General features: G+C 42.7%; 1 protein-coding gene and 1 pseudogene across 1 annotated transcript in view; one reads left to right on the top strand and one right to left on the bottom strand.

Moving 5' to 3' along the window:
* The window catches only part of LOC8043871 (dopamine D2-like receptor), a 1,482,298-nt gene that overhangs the window by 722,762 nt on the left and 741,825 nt on the right, over window positions 1-17,711 (top strand). The gene's annotated exons all lie outside the window — the stretch shown is intronic.
* Window positions 7,040-7,912, bottom strand: LOC121835524 (annotated as a pseudogene).

Below are 17,711 nucleotides of genomic sequence, written 5' to 3'. Positions count from 1 at the left end.
CTTGCGCACTGGTGCGGTTCCAGACGTCGCATGTCTACTGCACGATACTTCGCTTAACGTCGTTCGACGAGCTGATCGCCACCGGAGTTGTCGTGCCTTTGGACCACCGTGCTTTGGACCCACGCAAAGAGAGGTGCGCACATTGAGCCAGTGCTGCCAATTTAGCGGTTTTCCCGCTAAACTTAGCGCTTTTTGGTTCTGTTTAGCGGGATTAATTATTGTTTTGCGGGCGGCGGGGTTTTTAGCCGGTTTTATGTAACCTTGGAGGTATTTTAGAATATAGAAGTTCTATATCGATTTACTGCCAATTATGCACCTGTCGTATCCATAATCAGCCACAGTAGTCTTTGCTTACTCTCATAGCGTCTTCCATTGCCTCCACGGGTGCGCACTCCGCGTGCACCGGATTGTGATTGCATCCTCCATTGAGGCGCACGCCACCCGGGCAGCCGCACGGGACGACTTCCATTCGCGACGCGCACGGCACGCGTGTGCACGAGTGGCGCACGGCGCCGCACTGAAAAAGTAGTCAGGTTTTCAGTGTCGAGACTCTCGACCACAGCTGACGACTGTGTCGAACTCTCGACCACTGTGCTCTCCTGTGGTGCTCTCGACCCTCGACGCTGCCGAGAGCAACATGGCAAGCGGTATTCAGGTGAAGGAGGCTCTACTGTTTGAGTTATTAAATGAACTGGAATAGGATAGTGCCGAGAGTGAAGATGAGGAACTGCTGGCTGCTATTAGGCACAAGCGTATTCCTACACCCAAGATTTTAGACTACGTTGACAACGTTGTTCACCGCTACTCCGACGAGGAGGTAAGTTACAAAGTCGCCTGCTTCTCGTATTTCTGTTTTTATCATGCTTGTAGTGAAGTCGTTTAAACTATTGAAGGGCGTACATGTTGCCTGGAATGAAGCTGTGAGCGTGCTTGCTAGAAACACCAAGTGTGTCCTTCGTTTAAAAGTTTGAGAGTAAGCACTGCCAGAGCTCGCGTACGAGCATCGCTTCTCTCGTGCTTGGACGCCCCAGCTTTCGCAGTGCTTTTATTTAAGACTGGTTTGGCAAGAACCACTTACTTAATTTCAAGCAAGCCTTCAACTTGGTCCCGCCGCGTAAAAGCCTCTTCGATGCGAAAAATCTTACAGGCGACGCGCTTGCCCGCGTCGCCTGTAACATTTGTAGCTGAAAACTCTCGAGCGATGCATTTAATTAAAGAAATTGCTCGCCGTCTTTACTACCCCAAAGGTGAAATGACGTTCCGTCACAGCATCACCATGCACATGTAACGTATAGTGTGCCTCAATCCTCTTCAGAAAATGTGCCCCGCAGTAGGGACCTCATCTGCTTTGATTGAAAATTGCGCTTGAAACGTGGAACCGTTGCCTATAAAAAAAGTTGTAAAACAAGTGCGAGGTCCCATGTTCGGCAAGCAAATTTAAAGTATCTGTCCAGCACATGAGCATAACAGCCACAGCCATTCAACTTCAGTTTACTAAAGCCTTCGTTTTGGCGGGGTGATTATCTTTTTTTCTTCACTGTTTTCTACTTCAGAAGAAATTTCCGTTTGAAACGGAACGTATGTTACGACCTCATCAATGATTTTGGAAAGTCAGCTTATTTTCCGCACAATGAAGGCAATGGTGGACGTCCACAGAAGACACCTGAGGAGCACGTACTGTCATTCTTGTGGTGAGTGGTATGAGATATATATCTTCTCTGGTGCATTCACTATATCACTGCCTACCAAAGTCAACAGATTTTGCATAACAATTTTAGACAGTAGAAGGTTAATTCGCCTAGAATGACATCTAGTGTTTATGCTGTAGGTGGGCAACTTGAATGATTAAAGACCCAAAAACCAGGGGTCCTTACCTCGCATCACGCTGTAGTGATTACGAGACCGCATGCCAGTGTGATGAGTGGAGATTGAAGCTAGGAATGACCTTTGGGAACACTAGTAAACAGGGGAGAGCTGTTGATAGTGAGAATTTGGCCATTCAAAGGACCTTTGTAGAATGTTGAATACCCTATCCTTCAACTTCACAAAGGGTGATTCTGAAATAATCTTGATAGGTCACAAGGACCCATTGGTCAAGCACAGTAACTTTTTTCCGGTTACAACCGAATCTTTAAAATTAGTTTGGCATACTTTTATCATATTCTTTATAGTTTAGGACCCTGTGCCACCATAAACGGTCATACCTACATAAAGGGACATCACTTTTGTTGTAGGTTTGCAGGCAATAAAGCCTGCATGCGGGACGTGGCCGGAAGGTTTAACCTTTCAGAGAGCAGCCTCTTTCGGATGATAGACCGAGTGACTGGCTTCCTGGACAGTATTGCTGCAGCGCAGATCCACTTCCCAAACAAGCAAAGTGCAAAAAGGGCAGCCGCTGAAGACTTCGAAGTGGTAAGCATCTAGATAGAGCCTTGTGTGTGTAGCATTGCAAGTGTGCTGAATAAACTGAGTGCTACTGCGGCAGGCAGAATAAATATGGGGTGGCCATTCCCATTCACTGGCCTTATTCGTCTTCTCTTTTTTGCTCCCGCCGCTATATACGGTGGTCATGTGCAAAGATAAATTCTACATCACTTCCCCCGAAAAGCAAAGAAGTGAACGGAGCGAAACGCTTTTTAGGAGCAGACATAGTTCCCGAGTCTTGCAGGAAGGCGCCTTGTATGGACTGGTCGTACTGTTCCTGACAGATCAGGGGTAGGGGCTGTTGATCTGTTGTTCAGGTTCCTGGTTAGGGTGGGTATGAGGCAGATTCTTGGAGTTTTTTTCCTCAGCATCATCCACGTTAGCCATTTCATCATGTGCTCTGAGCTTCATACCTGTAAGGTGAAGTTTGAAAAAAAAAAAAAAACTTGAGTTTCTTGTGATCATTTTCTGATCTCTCTGAGCAGTTACCTGTGTTCCTTTGATTTCAATCACTGTGTGGCAGCGGATCATAAAGAGGAGTGAACTTATTCGACTGAGGTAGTTTACAAAGTAGTACCCAATCTCCAACTTTGAGGTTGTGAGGTCTCGCATCTCTGCGTTCATCTCATAGAGTTATTATAATGTACGCTAGAGGTTCAAGTGGCGCTAGTGTGCTGACGCAAATTGAAGCAGACAGCAACCAGTCGAAAATTGACTTCCGGTAATGCATTTCTATGGGAAAAAGTGAGTGCATTTTCTCCCTGCGCTCGATCATAAGAGCAAATATGCCAAATAATTCGTACGTACTAGGTAGTTTGGAACATTTCTCAGTCAGGCCGACGAAAGAATTGGTCAATTGCGGCGTTTTTCTTTCGAATTCATCGCATTAAAAACGGTGCTAAAACGGCTTCGTACGTGTATTTATGTGCACTGTCGGACACTGTTAGCGCGAACGCGGCGTCGGCGATTTCCAGCATGGGGGATATACATGCCAAACGAACGGAGGACATCTGAAAAATGAAGAGCGGCGGCAAGAACTACGCAGTAACACTGGATCAGTAACTCGCAGTGCATGTACGATCAAAATAAATTGAAGGCCACGTAATCTATTTCGATTTTAAATAAGTAAGTACCGCTTTATTCTTTCTGCCCTGAGCGAAGCTGCTGGTTCTACGTTCAAAATACCACCCGCGCGCTCGATATCTTTGAGAACAAGTGCGCGATAAAAGCTGCCCGGCAGAGAAAACAATACGAAGAGAGACCTTTCATAGCCCACGGACTTTATTATCTACGTTTTGAAGGTTTTATCCGCTCATGCACGACGGGATCATTTTCATATAGTGACAGGACTGGCATATTATCAATATACAATCGTCACCGGAATGCTGGCGAGCTTTGAACCCACTCTATAGTCGTTTCGCTTGTAATTTTGCTTTGAATCGTCGCTTGTTTTTACACACCTGCTGCGGAACACACGTTTGCGACTGAAATGTAGCGAAGTTAAACATCGTTCACTGATGAAGAAAAATGCGCTAACTAAAGCAATTACACTTTCACAGTGTTAATCAAGGTACATACTATTCGGTACGACCCAAATAACCAAAGTGTTCCGTGTTATTTTCTGGCGAAGAGGAAAAATGCACGCGCGTTTTCCCATAGGAATGCACAGGAGCACCGCAAAAGTAGACTGGTTGCTGTCTGCTTCAATTTGCGTCACGGAAGTTGCATAGACACTAGCGCCAGTTGAACCTCTAGCGTACATTATAATAACTCTATGGTTCATCTGTGTAAATCTTGCCTTTCTTCTGATTTTCGTCATCCATGTGTTGCCATGCCTGTGGCACGTTGTTAGTGTCTGCAGACTCGGGAAGGAAGTAGCCCATGGGTCTTCCAAAAAGTACTTCGAAGGGTGTTTCCTCTGTTGTTGTTGTTTAGGTGTCGCCCTATACACCGTTAGAATTTTGCTAAATTCGGAGGTCCACGTAGAGTTTTCCGCCGTTGTCGTTCGTAGAAATCGCTTAAGCGTGCGCATGAATCGTTCAACCTTACCATTCACTTGCGGCCAGCAAGGTGTGATGCGCTGATGGTAAAATCCTAGCGAGTCAGCAAAGCTTTTGAAAGTCAAGGCTTTGGAATGGAGGCCCGTTATCAGTTTCGACGACCCTCGGAATTCCGGAAGTACTGAAGATCTTCGTAAGGTTGGTCATGACAGGTGGGGCCGTCAACGATGATAATACCGCCACAAGGGGGTAGCGTGACATATCATCCATTTGGACCATTATGTATTTGCCGTTAAGGAAAGGCTCCACGACTCTCGGCTAGATCCAGTTAGAGCTACTAGATTGAGTAACAAATGGAAGAGTAGCAGACCCCAATCCAATTGAAGCTTAAAGTATCCGAAAGTGTGCATCTGGCGGCCAAGCTGCCATCCGGTTATTGACGCGTGTGGTTGAGCATCTTGTCTTGGCAAGAAAGTGCTCGTTTAATCCGGACTGGACGAAGCCGAATATTTCGGAATATGCAAGTTGGATTAAGCCCGTGCAAAATGATCCTTACAGTGCTCAATACCTTGTGTTGTTATGCTCTTATATACTTAACCGACTTTATAGTGGTCAGGGAATTTCATCTGAAACTGTCAGGGAAAGCCTGGAAAAGTCTGGGAATTTCAAAATAATAATCTGCTAGACACCCTGCTTTGCACTTCGCTTGTTTGTTTTGATTGAACCTCAAAGATCAATGAGCATGCTTTTTGTTATCAACAATTTAGAATTTGCAGCACAAAACTTCACGGCCCAAAAAATGTTTTGTTCAAGCCCGAGCCCGGCCCGGACCCGAAAAAATGCCTGCTACTCGGCCTGAGCCTGTGCAGTGATGTGCAAAACTCTTGTTTAATTTATCCACCTTTCACTTTCTTTCTAGATGACTGGCTTCCCAGGGGTTCTTGGATGTATTGATGGCACACATATTCCAGTGCGGTGCCCTGTAGGAAAGGTCAGGTCTACTTATGTAAATAGACATGACCAGACCTCAATACTCCTGCAGGGCATTTGCAATGCGCACAAGAAGTTTATTCACGTATGCACGGGGCCACCAGGAAAAATCAACGATTCAAGGCTTCTTAAGCTCTCGTTTATATATCCGCAGCTACCTGAACTTCGTATCGGGGGGTACCACATCCTTGGGGACGGAGCCTACCAGGTTAGGGAGCACCTCATGACCCCTTACCGTGACTATGGGAACCTTAGCGAACGTCAGACCAGTTTCAATGCGAAGCTTTGTGGCACTAGAGTGTGCATTGAGAATACATTTGGCATTTTGAAGCAAAGGTTTCGCCAGTTGAAAAGCCTCGAGCTCTGGACCGTAGAAAAAATGGCGAATGTTGTCATGTCTTGCTGTGTCCTGCACAATCTTTGCATGGACAATGGTGACAGTGACATCGATGACAGTGATGAGGAAGAAGAGGAAGAGGAAGAGGAAGAGGAGAGCGAGGTTGAGGAAGACTCTAGTTCTACAGCCGCACAGATCGAAAGCAATAGAGATGCCCTACTCCGACAACTGGGAGAGGACAAGCGGGATCGCCTGTGTAGGCTCCTAACATGAAACATAAGTTGCGATTGCCTGAAGCTGACCAGGTTCACGTACACACTCAGCTTCATGAGCGTGTGAGATATGCCAGGTTCAGCCGCCATATTTTGCAAACATAACGAGTGTTATGGCATGAGCATGTCTGTGTGGCAGTGTGTATGTAAAGTGCAAATAAATTGTACGCAACTAGAGTTAACAGCTCTGTGTGAGCACACATTTTTGTCTGGGGGGTGCTTGACTAACGGCTTGCAATAGAACTAGAGCCGACGTCATGGCGAGTCCACGTGGACTGGACGGGGGAAGCCGCTCAATTGAGGGAAAGCGCTGTTATCATGGCAGATGTTAACAGCTCTTGTTCTATCACAAGCTGCCAGTCATGTTCCCTTCAGAAAAAAAATGTGCACTTGGATGGAGCTATTAAATCCTGCTGCGACTGTACCTTCACAGAAAGTAATTTTCTATGTGCAATTTATTCACATTTACAAAAAACACTATATAAAACAATTGATAGTCAGGGGTCATATTGCACAAAACAGAACCAGGTTTGAGAAAGAAAAAATGAAGCATCCTTTTATAATAACCTAGAATAAACTGCACAAAAAATATTTTCATACCATGGTTCCACTTTAAATGTCTAAATTCCAAGAGAGAAAAACAAAGCTATAAAAAAACATGCACCATTGAACACAAAAAAATGCAGGACTTCTAATAGCTCATGTTATTTCTACGATGATAAACATATTTCTCCAAAAGGATCCATATATAACGAATGAAAAACGAAGCTATAAAAAAACATGCATCAATGAACACAAAAAAATGCAGGACTTCTAATAGCTGATGTTATTTCTAGGATGATAAATATATTGCACCAAAAGAATCCATATATAACGAATAAAAAACGAAGCTATAAAAAACATGCACCAACAAACACAAAAAAATGCAGGACTTCCAATAGCTCAATAAAAAAATTTCAAGATGATAAACATATTGCACCAAAAGGATCCATATATAATGAATGAAAAACATTTAAATAAAGATAAACTAAGAATACAGCATAGCACAAAAGTATGCATGGGCTTTACTAAAGTGGACAAATGAAATATGCATTACTGAGAGGCTAAAATGGCTTACTTTTGCTCTTTTGCAAAAGTCTCTCTGATTGCGGCAATAAGCTCTTTGTGGCGCCTATCTCTGTTTTTTTCTCTTTGCTCATGTATCTGCAAGAGGACTTTCTCCATTGAAAGCTTGGTTCGCTTTGCTGGAGGCTGTCGTGGCAGAGGTTTGCCCAAGGAGGGCTGTTCCCCATCAGTGGGGTCAGTGGCTGCAGACTTTTTGGTTACAACCCCAACGCCCTTGATCACCTCGGGGTGGATGCTGTCATCAATGGAAGCAATTTGAGCCAGTTCACTTTCATAAGGAATTGGCTCCCGACTTGCTCCCGTTGAATTGTTATTTTGGACCGCAACTTTTTTTCGTTTTGTTACAGTTTTATAACGGTTCTCAAATTGTTCTCAAGTTTTAGAAGAGTTCAATGTGTCCGCTAGGTCCTTAGAAAGCTGGGTCCACATTGTCTTCTTGTTTCGGAACCTTTTCATGGGTCCCACTTGAGAAAGGTATTTGCTATACCCATCCAGTAACAGGCGCGTCTCGCCCTCCGACCACACGTTTGCTGGAAAGAAAAAAAAAATGTCATGCACATTTTGGAAAGCATGGGAACTAAATTTTTATCTGCTTCCTACTCTACTTTTCCACAATTTTTATACCTCTTTTCAAGGAACGACCTTTGACGGTTAGTGTAGTGATCTGAATTTAGCTATCCTTTAAAGCATCACTGCTATAGCTGTTTTTGATACCTCACTAGCATTGAGGTCCATGTTGGCCAGGGGCCTCGGCTGCCACCATCTTTTTTTGACGGCCTGGCCATTAGCGCAGCTGCCACCACAGAGCAGCACTAGATGAGACCGGTTGAACAGTGTTGCCACCAAGATGACCGTAGTGTTCAAGGCGACCAGTTAAGCCTCCACCACTGAAAACCAGCCATGACACCACCGACCACATATGCACAAAGACATTCTTGTTCAACCCCTACAGCTCTCCTTTTGGTTAGAAATTTGGGGAGCATGTCAACTTGTGTTAACTCTGTAAATTTACTAGACCCTATATCAGCATAACTTGACCAAGGCTGTACGGTACAGCTCTTGCAAGCCAATTCGAGTGGAAGAGCCTCGACACTGATTGATGTAGTTGTAGCATTGGCCACTTGCCAAGTTGTGCTGAGACAGGAGTACAGAGGAAATTAAATTCTGGATCACTATTCTTAGAAACATGCTCTATCAGAAACCTCTAATCGCCTGCCAGAGCACAGTGTGCTGCTCTTGTACCATGGTGCATGACATTGTTTCTTGTTTTTTCTCCAAGTTGGGAAAATGCCACATGCATATCCAGATATCACACAGAAAACAAACTAGATTACATTTGTACTCTTCCATGTGCAAAACTTTTTAATTAGAAACAAATCTGAGTTCTTCAACATTTCGCTATCCACACACCGGACTGTGGAGTTTCCGTTTGCTGAGAAGAGCTTGGGCCGGCAACAGCTGCTGGGGTCTGCACACTTGATCCTGCTCCACCTGCCGGGCTCTCCATGATGCAGCCTGCGGCTCGCAGCTCTGGAAAACATGATAAACAACACTGTTATTCACAAGTCACTTTGAACTTACTGTTCAGCTGGCTCTGGATGCACTCACTGAGATGATTTCTGATGCATGGATTAGTCCACACATCAGAAACAATCACACTATTCACGGTAAGTTTCTACTTGGTAAGTCGAGTCCCTGATCTTTGCAGACAATTTGAGAGTCAAAACTTTATTTTGAAACACCCTGCATATGTTGGAGCTAGTATCCCAATATCACTGCTAGTGGCAGCATGTCTTGTGAAGCCAGAATTTAAGATGTTATTCCACATGTCAGCCATCTGCCATAAGCCTTACAGGATATATATTCACACCCTACAAAAAACAAGCATTTTGCCATTGTTCCAAGTTTGGGTGATCGTGACCTTACAAAGATCATGCACACAATCCTTCGCAGGCATGAACGTTGTGTGCCGTGACATTTCTGTGACCTACCTAAATTGTATATCCTCAAAATGTCTGCCACCAAGAAAAACAGACTGGAATACCGGCTGGAAGCTATCATGTCTTGTTAACAATTAAAAATAATTACCCGACATCAATACCTTATAGCAGCCACACAGCAACGTTCATACTGTCTCTTAGATAGAATAGACAAGTCTCACAATGCACGGCACAATACGAGATTTCACAGAAATTTGTACAAAACAACGAAACCAACATTTTTGGGCTGTTGTGCCGTAGGTTTGCGTGCATACCTTCTGTTGTTGGGACCTTGGGCGCCGACGTAACATCAGATGCTCCGTCATCTCGAGCACACATGCTCGCAAGGAGCGAGTGTGCTTTCCTCGGATCTGCGTGAGGCATTAACAGATTACATCCCGGAGTTCCACATAATTCAGCGCCAAGGAACATCAGCCCGTGATAATGCTTATGGGGCAAAAAACCAGCAAAATTCGACCAGTAGCATGTTGGCTTTGCACGCGGTGTTAGCAGCCCCAGTTCTGATGCCATGCGCAGATGAAGTGTGGGTGCCATATTTTTAAAGGACTCTACTGCCTGATACATAAAGACCTGATCAATATATATCAAAACAAATGAATCTCCAAACCAAAAGCTCATAAACAATCAGTTCTGAACATTTTGGGGTTGACTAGACTCCTTCAGGGGGTGACTAAATGGGATGGGACAGCAAAAGCTTTGTTGAGAGGTCGAAGCTATCGCTGTCCTATTCCATTTGGTCCCTCCCCTGAAGGAGTCAAGTCGACCCCGAAATGTTGGGAACTGATTGTTTCTGAGCTTTTGGTTTGGAGATTTCTTTGTTTGCAGTGTCTAGCGTTATGTTTGACAGAACCCAAAATAAAAAGTAAAGTTCCGTCTGACGTAACTTTACCGTAAGATTTTGAGTTACGTCCGACGTAACCTAATATGAAGATTTAAGTTATGTCTGATGGAACCCGAAATAAAGGTTACGTCCTGTGTAACCTATGCAACCTAAGTTTTGCTTTATGACCGATGCATCACGTAGATACAAAACTATTGTGAATTATTACTGCGCTACGTTCGATGCAGCATTTGTAGATCAGGTAAAATCTGGACTCTAGCCGTACCCCCAGCTTTTCTGAGGGGGCTGGAGTGTGTTCCTCGCACATCGAGGCTGCTGAAGCTAGGCGTCCCCTCCTTTAAAACAATTTATTGATTTTTTTTTCTATGAAAACACTTTTGGTTATATCCTTACCACGTTTGTTAAACCTGCTTGTAGCCCTTGCTGGTTAAATTGGTTAAAATCGCGACCTTCCCTATACTTTGACGTTTGTTGAGGGGGCTGGAGTGTGTTCCTCGTGTGTCGGGGTTGCTGAGGCTGGGCGAGTTCGATGTTCGTCACGGCAGTACTCGCGGACGTTCGAAACAAATTTCACCCGATTCACAAATGCTGCATCGGACATAACGCAGTAATAATTCACGGTATTTTTGTATTTACGCCATGCATCAGCCGTAAAGCGAAACATAGGTTGCGTAGGTTACACAGAACGTAACTTAACTTTTAATTCGGGTTCAGTCGGGCGGAACTTTACCCTTTATTTCGAGTTCCGACAGATGTGCCTAATTATTATTTCGAGTTCCGTCTAAGTTCAATTTTCATATTGGGTTACGTAAGTTACGTCGGACGTAACCTTAATTTTTCCTTCGGGTTCCGTCGGACGTTACGCTAGACACTGCGTTCTTCGTTCTTTGTTTCGTATTGTTTCCCCAAACCAGACAGCTCTCTGTCGAAAATGTGTACTTTCAAGACCAAATCAAGTAATATAATTTCTTACCTTCTTGTATTTGCCGTAAATGATCTGCTGACAGCAGGACTCTGTGAGACTGGGTGCCATCAGTTATTACTGTGATCATTTTGTGGCAACGGCACAACCACTGTGGGCACGACTGGACACGACAGCCACGGCTTCGACCGCAGTGGCTTCGACGGCTTGAAAACAACGCAATTGTTCGCGCGTGATCACGTGGTTCAGAGCTTCGCACACCACATTGTAGATGGCGCAGCAAATGTCAACTTCCATTGAGAGGCGAACTCGCGCTGCGTGCAGGCGCACCGTGACGTATTTTCGTTGCACCACGGGAAACCCCGGTCGTTTTCCGTGCGGCTGAATGGAAGACGCTATCAGTAATGCTCTGATTAGTGAGAGTAACACCTGTGACGTCATCAAAACGTTAAGGCGTCGAATATCGGAACATGCCTCCCTGTTTTGTGCGCGCACGTTTGAACAGCATGAATGTTCCAATGTTCCTTTGACGTTTTTGTGACTGCTTCGTAAAATGGGCCGGTTGAAGTCCGCTCATAAGTTTAGAAAGGCCTTGCTACAAGTCCCCAAACTTAAAGACTGCCTACTGAAGGTTCCTGGATATAGCAGACGAACCAGGTGCCGCCATTACAGAACGGAACTATCTGCGAAGCACGTGTATTTGGTCGCGCACGCTGCAACAAAGAACCATGTTTCGGCCGCTGCTCCTTTCTCATTTGACAGATAGACTACTCGACGAGTTGAACGGAAGTCTGACCAGTCACGCATTCCTGAAGGGTCCCTTCCCAGGTAACACGAAAACGTTAGAATAATGTTATTTTTATGTTCGTCCCAAACGTTCGAGGAATGTTCTTAATGTCCGCCTGTATAAAGCTATTTGAACGTTTGGCAGAACATTCTTATAACGTTTTGATAAACGTTATTTGAACACTTGGAAAACAATTTTGCAACGTAAATACAATGTCCGGAAAACATTAGCATAACATTACTGTAAACATGGTAATAACATTTGTACAACATATATAAATCCTTTACGCAGCGTTATTACAACAGAAATATAATGTTTACAAAACATTACAATAATGTTCTGGTAAACGTTATAGTAACATTTGTAAAACATGTTATTACCACACTATAGTCGGTGACAGGTCAAGAACCAAGTAGAAGCTCCTCCCACCTCTTTCCACTTGAGCAGAGCAAACGCTGGAGAGGAGGTCGCCTCCTCTCCAGCGTTCGCTCTACTAAAGAGGAAAGAGGTGGGAGGAGCTTCCACTTGGTTCTTGACCTGTCACCGACTACAGCAAAAATGTATGCAAAATGTTCGGAGGAGTGTTCTGAACCATGAAGACAAATATATACTGTAAGTCTGGTTCAGACAGTTGTGTTTGACTGCATTGCCAGGGCTGTTGCCGAGAGACGGTGAATTGCCATGGTAACACCTGTCACGTACGGTAACTCAGTCGTCTTACCAAGGTGCAAGCCCTGCAACACAGTCAAATTATTGTTTGAAGTAGCCTTAGTTCAGATGTGCCCTACACACAGTATATATATATGCCTTTATGGTTTAGAAGTGTTCCTCCAAACTTTGCAGACATTTCACCAGTGCAGTAACGTTCTCTTCAGTTTCACAAGCATGAACACTCCTTGAAACAATGTATGGTGGGCCAAAACAATTCTACACAGCAATGACACCCTAGCTATTATTGAGTATTGTTCACTCAGAAGATAGGGGCTTTGCAATGAGCATAAAAATGTGAGGCACAATCATTATTAAACCTTTTCAAAACAGCAGATTAACACATTTCAATATTCCACACCAGTGTAAAGACTAAATAAAACAGACATGTATGGTTTGTCTTCGTGATTGTTAACAGTCCCTCCAAACATTTTTTCATAAAAGCAATTGCATTTTTTTTTTCGTGAACACTAACCAAGCTAGGTGCGCTTTTTGCTCAAAAAATCGTAAAAAAAACGAAAAAAAAAACCAGCAAGGCGCCACAGTAGCGTGCAACCTCGAACTATGTGTGTGCGTCCTGCCGGTGGCGTGGGGAACTATCCCCTCTAAGTACTGGCAGATTGCGAGATTAGCGACTATCAACACCCAGTTATATGACTTGCACTGCTGCCGTACTGACAGTCATTTGCCTAAAGTGGCGCACTGTACACTGACATTGAAATGTTTTGTCAGCTGAACAGACAATGCGCTTTTCAAGAACTTTATTTGCAACGATGCATGCTTTTGGTTCAATATGGTTGTCGTGATGTGAATCAAAGCTTATTGTGCTTCACTGGAACTGTAGCGAAAACAAAAAGGAAAGACATTCTGTTGCGTTCCGCAATTCCAAGTACACACGATCAGCTTATTCTATACAGATAACCAGCCTTATCGAGATGCAGTGTAGAGAGTGCCACTCTAGGCGTATGGTCGTTAGTATGGTAGCAGGGCGGCAGAGCAGGTCATCTAAACGGATGCTGACAGCAGCTAATTTCACAGCTAGCTGCAGCAGCCATCAATACTAGTTCTTTTCGCTGCTGTCATGAAGTGCGCGCGTATCTCGAGGCCGCACGCTCCTGTGGCTTCGTTGAATCTTTCCACGTCTGTACATATATGTCAGAAAAGGATTCTACTCCAAGTGGCCTTTTAATTTATGATTATTGTAATATCTTTGCACTCTTCACCCAAAGTTTCAAGTGAGATCTAAGCAGAGAATGATAAACAAGCAAACAAAAGTTGATCTATGTTTATCATTCTCCCAAACTTGTCAAATCTGTTTGGCCATATACTGGTTGTCCCAGTAATTGAACAGAGTGTGTCTGTGAGAGGCATAATAATTTAAAATATTGAACACTAAACCATCACAAAGCTTCTTTGTGACAACAGATGTAAGCATAAATATAGAAAGACACTTGTTCGGAACATAAACAGCTGTGTGCGCCTCACACTTCCCCGGGGAGGAATAATCAGAAATTCATTTAGTCAGCTTAGTCATAATGCCACTCGACACACCACTAATTGAAGAAAAAAGTGTTCCCTTGGTAGAAAGTGTGGGATACAACCATCACCAGATTTAGCACAGTACAAACAAGCATCCATACAGGTGATTAATTGTAGAAGAACACGTAGTTGGGCTAGTTAGTGAACGTTGGAAATCATAGTGTAAGGCGCAAAAAAGCAATGGACACAAGAGAGAAAACAGACATACAGGTGCCACTCACAACTGTATCTGAAAAGTGCAGAAAGAAAGGAATACATACATTGTCATCTTCATCACGTCCACGCATGCGCTTAGCAATGTGTTAGATGAGGCGTATATCACATGGCTAAGCGCATGCGTGGACGTGATGAAGATGACGATAGATGTATTCCTGTCTTTCTGAACTTTTCAAATATATATAGTTGTGAGTGGCACCTACATGTATGTCTGTTTTCTCTCTTATGTCTGTTGTTTTTTTGCGTCACACCATGATTCCCAGGAGATTAATTGCAGTCTACCCCTGCTGTGAAAAGAAAACGGTTCGGTACATGTTTATGAGTACATTTATTGACTCTCCAAATTTGGAACATGGAAGTGTACATGAGCAGCGACAATATTGCTAGACTATGCAGTTAAAATTATTTTCCCTCTAAAAAAAAAAAAAAGTTAAAGTGGACAATTATGAAAAAAATTCGCAATTTCGAAGAAGCTTGAAGGCCTGTAAATTGGGTTCATGAAGCTCACATAATTAAAGAAAGGAGCGAGAAAACTCAAGAGTGTTTCTCTACCGCGAAAATAAACTAGACATCACAACGACCTCAATCTCTGGTAGAATGTAGCCCTGGCGATTGGAGTAGGGTGCAAAAGTTTGAAAACACGACATTACATAGATCAAAAGATAATAAAAAAAAATTTCTCTATGAGCTGACGTCCACCTTAAGCCTAATTTGCGGTACATAAAAAATAGCACCGAGGATGCTAGCACTAATTTTGGTGGAAAAAGCTTGCCATCATGAAAGAAAGCATGATTATCTTTCCTGCTCACAAACTTCCTCATTAAAATGAATGCCACGAGAACTAAAATGTCATCTTACGGTTTTACAGTGGACTCGTTTCATACCAAAATAGTTTCTCTTTATTATAATTTTATTTAATGTTCTCAAACGTTCACATCCTACTCCAACCGCGAGGGCGTTTCAGAGGAGTTTGAGCTCTCCGCATTTTCATACCGAGCAGCTATAAATATTCAAGTTGCAAAAGTAAAAATAGAGCTATAAAAAGCTTAAAAACCTGTCTGGAACACATGATTAGGAAAAGGCTTTAAAAGAAATGTCCACAACCGATGACTAGATGAAAGCAAGACAAAAAAAAACAAAACATTATTGCCATACTGAGCAGGTGGCAAATACTCATGAATAAATTGTTTTTAAAGGATAAAATAAAAGTAAACACAGAATGTCGTCTTTCTAGAGCTGAGATTCGCACCAGCACTTCCTGCTTTGGACACGATGCTTAGGACTTCTTTGCCTGCAAACAAAACAACACAATACTAAATGCAAAACACCTGAACTTGTTTACAAGGTGCTATAAAGGAAGCATAGCATGCTTTCCTGAACTTACTTCGCTTAAGGTAGTTCAATATTCAGCCCTTTGTCAAAGATTTGCAGGTATGACTGAGAGATAATGTGGGCAGTTGTCGACTAATAGCAAACATTTTTGTTGAAAAGTAGTGTGAGTTGCGCCTGTTTTCAAAGAAGGTTCTCGACAAGTTCTCCTGCCCTCCTTGCCATTGTGCATACCTGTGGGGACTGACATTTTCAGCTTTTGCAACAGGCAAAACAAACAGTCGTGTCTCCATGTGGGACCAGACCTCTCACTGGCATTTGCCTAAATTTCACGAAGAATTTCCAAAATCGCAAAGAAACTGCTGGGCACACCGTCGCACTGATGACCTAGCCCATGTCGCTACTATAGCTCGCTTTGACGACCGGATTTCAGTACCACCCGACTCTGAATCTGTGTCCACGCAAAGATCACTGAAACCGTTCGGTAGCACTGCTTAAAACCTCTTTCGCTCCGTTGTCGCTGTCCTCTGCTCTGTCGACCATCAAATCCCTATCCGCCGCCACAAAAACTGAGTTCGGAAAAATGTCTGCAAGGTGGTCGCGGACGCTCTCTGCAATAATTCTTTTTTGCCGGTTGCACAGACGATGCAACGGTTTTCTATGTCATTTCATTTTTCCCCCTCTTGTTACTTTTGAAACAAAGAGAACGACAGGATACCAGTTTACGCCAGATTGTTTTCAAGAAAATAAGCACGTGCACAGTGGTTATCAAAAAGGTGGTTACTTACGGTTCTCGAGTCCCGCCGTCCAGAGGCTGTTCGGTTGTCCGCTTTATCAGTCAGCAGTCACCGTTGTGGACGCGGCTGCACGTTGCTTAATTGGAAATCAAAGTAACTCAAAGTTCAAACTAGTTCAAGCTATTCAAACTGTCCCAGAAGTTCGCTCGAAGAAATCGAACCGGCAAAACCAGCGGTGGCAGGGGCCACAGTTGCAGCGTTGCAGCGGTTGCAGTGGCGGGAACGCGGATGGATGAATATTGGCTGTTCCGGCTGTTTCTTTTATAACGGGCGGTAGCTTGCGCCACCTAGCTTCGAATTAATTAATTGAGAAAAATTTCCTTTTTTTTTCTTCTTTCCCTTCACCTCCTTGCAACTATCACAGGGCAGGTAGAGTACATTTCAGAAAGACCTTTAAAAAATCGGGCGAAAAAAAAGGAACCGGCGAACATATATTTTTTTCATTATTTTATTGTTTTACAAATAAAGCTATTTGAATGTTTTATTTTCAACATTACTTTATTGTTCTACAAATAAAGTTACATTAGCGTTTTATTATTAACACTGAAATAATGTTAGTAATAAATGTTCCAAAATCATTATTTTAAAGTTCTATTTTTAACATTATTTGACAATTACATATGTGATGTTACATTAACGTTTCAATATTAACACAGAAATAATGTTAGTCATAAATGTTCCAAAATCATTATTTGAACGTTCTATTTTTAGCGTTATTTCACAGTTACATATGTGATGTTACATTAACGTTTCAATATTAACACAGAAATAACGTTAGTAATAAATGTTCCAAAATCATTATTTGAACATTCTATTTTTAACGTTATTTCACAGTTACATATGTGATGTTACATTAACATTTCAATATTAACACAGAAATAATGTTAGTAATAAATGTTCCAAAATCATTATTTGAACGTTCTATTTTTAACATTATTTCACAGTTACATATGTGATGTTACATTAACGTTTCAATATTAACACAGAAATAACGTTAGTAATAAATGTTCCAAAATCATTATTTGAACGTTCTATTTTTAACGTTATTTCGCAGTTACATATGTGATGTTATATTAACGTTAATAACACAACATATAACATTATATGTTTTACTGGAACGTTTTACTAATGTTTCAAATACAACTAAAACATAATATGTTTAACTTGAACGTTACATTAATGTTCAGGTATAACACATAACGTTATTTAAACATACGCAACAATAAAATAACGTTACTACAATGTTTGGTGCTACCTGGGTTGCCATGTTCGTATGCGCTCACTCCGCAATTTTGGCTCCGTATCACCTGGGTGAACTGTGTCGTGCTGTGACAGATTTCTAGTCACACCAAAAGGAAAGCTTCCTTTCATATGCCATTGATATGATCCATACGGTTATTATACCTTTGGGCAAGAATAAAAAC

Source organism: Ixodes scapularis, unplaced genomic scaffold (assembly GCF_016920785.2).
Source record: "Ixodes scapularis isolate PalLabHiFi unplaced genomic scaffold, ASM1692078v2 PGA_scaffold0__279_contigs__length_252992795, whole genome shotgun sequence".
NCBI classification, from domain to species: Eukaryota; Metazoa; Arthropoda; class Arachnida; order Ixodida; family Ixodidae; genus Ixodes; species Ixodes scapularis.
Note: the sequence above shows the minus strand (reverse complement) of the source record. Positions and strands in the feature narration are given on the sequence as shown.